The sequence below is a fragment of the Thalassophryne amazonica genome, chromosome 17, assembly GCF_902500255.1.
Source record: "Thalassophryne amazonica chromosome 17, fThaAma1.1, whole genome shotgun sequence".
Taxonomy (NCBI): domain Eukaryota; kingdom Metazoa; phylum Chordata; class Actinopteri; order Batrachoidiformes; family Batrachoididae; genus Thalassophryne; species Thalassophryne amazonica.
In genome coordinates, this window is record NC_047119.1 from 24,175,701 (window position 1) to 24,181,787 (window position 6,087).

The following is a 6,087-nucleotide window of genomic DNA, read 5'->3' on the forward strand; positions in this document are numbered from 1 at the left end:
GCTTGTGGCATCATATTCAAGAAGACTTGAGGCTGTAATTGCTGCCAAAGGTGCATCGACAAAGTATTGAGGAAAGGGTGTGAATACATGTGATTTTTTTTTTTTTTTTTTATAAATTTGCAAAAATTAAAACAGAAAACTTTTTCATGTTGTCATTATGGGGTGTTGTGAGTAGAATTTTGGGGAAAAAAATGAATTTACTACATTTTTGGAATAAGGCTGTAATGTGAAGCACTGTGAATACTTTCCAGTTACACTGTCAACATTGTTTGCTATTTCAAGTTACTCTTTCAAACTGAACCTGTCAGCTTCATGTCATCTTCTTTAGTCACCCGCAAGGGTAGAAATGGCATTTTCATGTTTTTGAGATCGCATGGAATGTTTTTCTTCTCACATTTTGGAGAATTTGTTACATAATTTAACTTGAATCTGTAATTATCTATTGAACCCTCTTCATCACAATATCTCTTGCCTGTGAGGTGTGCAAATGCAGGTTTCCCAGTAGAGTCAGGTCCACATCCTCATTTGAGGCTCTGTGTGCATACAGCTGTACCACTTATGTGTGACTCCAGTAATTATCATGTACTCCAAAATGGGTCGTTAATATGGATTTGTGCAAGGCTGGAGCTGTTAAAATTTAAAATATTTGAAATATTTCATTTAAAATTCCAGTTCTCTTTTGGGGACGCAATTAAGCCAGTGAAAGATAGAACGCAGGAACAGGGAGATATGAAAATGTTAATTACAGTTATGTTTTCAGGTGCAAAATGTTTTCTAAAGGCAAAATGATCGAAAAGAGTGTTTAACACAAAGGTCCCAGCCAGACATAAGGATGACTTTCTTGTCAGTATACCCAGTGGTCTGTCAACAAGTCTTCATTACGGAACAGAAATAATGGACTGTATGGGCTGTTTTAGTGTAAGAGACAGTGTGTACTGTGTGTATCCCTGAAGCAATAATGTAGATGATCATAAATGATGATATAGTCAAACACGCAGTCTTTTGTTGGCCTTGTGATTTCTTTGACATTATACAGTGTCTTCCAAAAGTATTGGGCCGTTGGTATTTCACACAATTTGTTTATGACATTTCAAATGCAAAAAGTGAATCAGGCTTCTCACTATAAAAAAAATAAAATAAAATTAACCTTAAACTCAAACTGAAAGCAAATCTCTACAACTTGATATCAGTTCATTAAATATATGACAGCCGAGATGATGGGTTGCATAAGTAATGGGGCTCATTAGCAGTGGTGGGCACAGTTAACCAAAGTTAGCTTCTGTAACCATTAATCCAATAACTGAAAAATGATCTTTTATGACGCTAAACTGATAAACTGCTTTTAGTATTGATTCGGACACGGCCACATCAGATTACACAGTCTGCCTCTGATAAAAAAATTTAAGGTTCACAAACACAAAAAGAATGCATAAAAAATGAATGAATAAAAAAATAAAACCCCAAACACTGTCATCATCTTTCAAGTCACAGTTTATCTCGGTATTATATACACCATCATTTACAAACTAAGAGCTGCTGCTTTGAACCCTGCGCCTTAATGGACATATTTCGGTTGTTTAATGCATTGATTGGCAGAGTAAAAGACACGTAGTAAAGTTTACCTGTTAGTTTCAGTGGGGTTAATTAAATTCCGAAGAAATAATACACATAAAGCGTCCTGATTATCCAAAACAATGTCTAAGAAAAGTCCCTCTGTAACACAGCTGCGCCGTGAGATCTCCTCTCTCACACCGACTCTTGGCGATTAAATTATGCCCTCAGCCACAATAAAATAAAATAAAACAATGTTAAAATTAGTCCATTTTGTTTCTGCATCGAGCGGACAATCACTCACGGTAACACTCACTGTAACGTCCAAAGTGAACCTAAACTACACTACCCACCATGCTCCCTGCATTTTGCACTTAATGATGATGTCATGAGCAAGTGACAGCCACAAACACACAACAGACAGACTAAAATGTTTGATTTTAGGGTTTACAAGCATTTTTGACCATTAAACTTTGCTCACTTTACCAGCAAAAAAAAAAAAAAAAATGTTAGCGGACTTAAAGTTATCGGAACTAAATTTATTGGAAGACAGTTGTTCCACTGATGGTTTTAAAAGTTATGTGAAAAGCTAATCCACTAGCAAAAGCATTAGCTTTGATAGTTATCGGATTAGCTGTGCCCACCACTGCCCATTGGTATAATACCTGTAAATAATCAGTTTCATTGCCAGTTTTCTTCAGACAAGTCAGAGGATGGATACATGAACATTTCCAAACATATTCATATTTTTATTAATTTATATCAAGTTTGAGAGATTTGAGTTTGATTTCAAGGAAAATAATTTTAGATTTTTTTTATTTTATTTATTTATTTTTGTATTTGAAATGACATATACAAATTAAAATGTTTGAAATACCAAGGGCCCCAAAAGGTTTGGAGTGTGCTGTAATTATACCTGTCTATGCAGTTGATGGGAGGGTATTGTTTTTGGTTGTGTGTATGCATGCATATATTCATCTGTATACAAAAAAAAAATGAAATAACTTGAAGGGTTTTGATCCCATGTTAACCAAACCAAATGAAAAGAATGAGGGTAAAGGAGAAAGACATATGATTCTGAGGAAAACTGGTTAAAATTCACAGTCAAGGGCCATAGTCAAATTTCATGTGCAGTATAGGAGATAGATAGAATTTTGAAGAGCTGGTTAAAGATAGACAGTGAAAAATATGTGATGAATATGAAGTTGTATATTACTCTTCTGGCACGTTGGCTTAGTGGTTGGCACTGTTGCCCCACAGAAAGAAGGTTGTGGGATTGAGCATTGGAATTTTCATGGTTTCCCTTTGTTGGCGTGGGTTCCCTCCAGGTGTTCCAACTCCCTTCCACTTCCAGTGACATGCAGGTTAGGTGAACTGGGCACTTCAGGTTGGCCGTAGGTGTGCGTACAAGTGCAGTTGTTTGCCCATCTATATGTGGACCTGCGGTAGACTAGTGTCCTGTCCAGGGTGTACCCTACTTGATGACCTATGACTGCTGGGATAGGCTCCAGCCCCCCGTGATCCTTGATTTGAGTAAGCCGACGTAGGAAATAAATGAACAAATGAAGATCACTTTTCTAGTAGTCATGTGACTTGAAAGTTAAAACTCATGTAGAGTGACAATTTTGAGGAATAAGTTAAAGATAAATCTGTGGTTCCGAGCCCATAGATCCTTGACCTTTGGCTTTTGGTGACCCTGAAATGTCACAATCAAAGTTAGAAGTATTACTCTTGATCAATGTCAAGCTCACATAGAACATTATATAATATCACTGAATCACAATTAACTAATTTGTATGAATCAGTAATCAGTCATTAAAAGATGCTTCATCAATTCCCCACCTGCTTAGATTTGCCACAAATCTTTCAACAATTAAGTGATTCTTTTCATGAATCAGGGCAAATAAGCAAAGCATAATAGAAAAATGTTGCTCCAAAAATGCCTACACCATATTTCAAGGATGCAAAGCAACAACACCAGTACGATCATAAGTTTGTGTCAATCGCCCCAAGAACATTGCAACCTGCCAATAACAGGGCTTGATGTTTAATTGCAGGCAGGTCACTGATGATCACCACCCAGCCTCCCTCTGCGTTACTTTGGATATTGCTCGGACACCCACAATGCGTGAGGAGGATGGTCAGGTCCTGAAGTATTCTGCTCCGGGTTCTTACTGGTTCAACACAAAAACGCACTTTGGAGACCTCAAGCTCTAGCCCTATGCTATCCCTGCACTACTATGCTGCTGTCTGGAGATTACTATTTTTCTATTGTTTTTGCTTAAATGTTTAAGGAAATAAATAAGAGCTGTTTTCCTAAAACATTGTCACCATTAATGTCATTAGTAAGAAACAAAAACATGAAAAATTTTCAATCACAATTTTGAAGAATATTGCCTAATTATCATTATCAACATTTTTTTCATCCATATTGCACACCCCTACTTATATGCCAGCAAAAAAAAAAAAAAAAAAAAAAAACACAAGTAAATCATTGAAAGTCCAATATTCCATCACCATAATATTCATGACTGAATGCAAAGTTCTGACCACAGCTTCATGCAATACTTCACATTGATTTCCAAACCAAATTTGATTTTTTTTTCCCAAGTCAATGTTTGGTAGTTAGCGACATAATTTCGAATGTTAGCAACTTAAGAATTTTGTCTACCATGGTCTTCAACGTGAAGTGGTTTTATTTTTGAAACATAATGAAGAACTGGAGGTTCAACTTGGGATTCAAACTTGTCCAATGTCTCACTACAAAAACTCCTTTTGAACAGCACTTGAAGTTGGAGCTCAGAGCCTTGTCACTGAATACGATGGCATTTGTGGAGTCAATGTAATTATTTAGCTGCATGAGATTGAAACAAAAGTACATAATATAAAAAATTCTATGTGAAGAGTTTGTTGAAATGTTTTCTGTTATCTATATATGTGTGTACTCAGTTGCTTTATCACAGGAACAACTATCAATCTAAAGCCTGGGTCCCACCGAATAATGAAGGATGAATAATGAGCCACGCAGCATGCTTACTTTGTTACGAGGGGGTTTCTTCAACTATCGTGGGAGAATGGTGGCTCTGAGTGGCTCAAGAGGCATTATCTTCAGTTAACGAGGCTCCTCTCTGAGTGTGGCGCTAATTTCAGTGTGGGGCAGTTCGTATACAAGGTTTTAGAGGCATTTGCGTGGTGCTTACAAGTCTGTTAAAAGCCCATTATCCCTGCGCATAGCAGCTACACAGGACCTGAGAGGCTATTTTTGGAGAGGCTGCCCTCTTGCGCAAACAATTCCACCTGCTCTTTGTGCTGGACGCTGCATATAAAATAATTATTTTGTAGCAGGTTAATCATTTTCTGTCAAACCTTGGATGCCGAAAACACCGCTTCTGGAATCACAGAGCACTGTTTCATCTGGACGCTTTTTCCCCTCTCTTTCCTGCTCAATGTGGAATGTATTTTGAACAGCTTAAGGTAACTATTTTTAATGTTTTAATAGCTTGATAAAGCAGTTCCTAGCTGTAAAAGTATGTCTATGGTTGATTTAATATCTTGTTAATGGATCACATGAGCTCCACTGTGTGTGCACTTGCGCATTGATGCAGTGACTCATCACAGTTCAAACAAGCATTTAGGCCAGCTCACAAGAGTGATTTTTCAATCAATATTGGATGAACACAAAGTTAAAATTTGGATGACTGCGTGTAAGTGACTGTTTAAACTAAAAAATAAGTATTTGAACACCCTGCGAATTTGCAAATTCTCCCACTTAGAAATCATGGAGGGGTCTGAAATTTTCATCTTAGGTGCATGTCCACTTTGAGAGACATAATCTGAAAAGAAAAAAAAAATCCGGAAATCATAATGTATGATTTTTTTAATAATTTATTTGTATGTTACTGCTGCAAATAAGTATTTGAACACCAACCAACCAGCAAGAATTCTGGCTCACACAGACCTGTTAATTTTTCTTTAAGAAGCCCTCTTATTCTGCACTCTTTACCTGTATTAATTGCACCTGTTTGAACTTGTTACCTGTATAAAAGACACCTGTTCACACACTCAATCAATCACACTCCAACCTGTCCACCATAGCCAAGACCAAAGAGCTGTCTAAGGACACCAGGGACAAAACTGTAGACCTGCACAGGGCTGAGATGGACTACAGGACAAAAGGCAAGCAGCTTGGTAGAAGACAACTGTTATGATTATTTATTAGAAAGTGGAAGAAACACAGCATGACTGTCAATCTCCCTTGGTCTGGGATTCCACGCAAGATCTCACTTTGTGGGGTAAGGATGATTCTGAGAAAGCTCAGAACTACACAGGAGGACCTGGTCAATGACCTGAAGAGAGCTGGGACCACAGTCACAAAGATTACTTTAGTAACACATGATGCTGTCATGGTTTAAAATCCTGCAGGGCAGCAGGGTCCCCCTGCTCAAGCCAGCACATGTCCAGGCCCATTTGAAGATTCACCAGTGACCATCTGGATGATCCAGAGGAGGGATGGGAGAAGGTCATGTGCTCAGATGA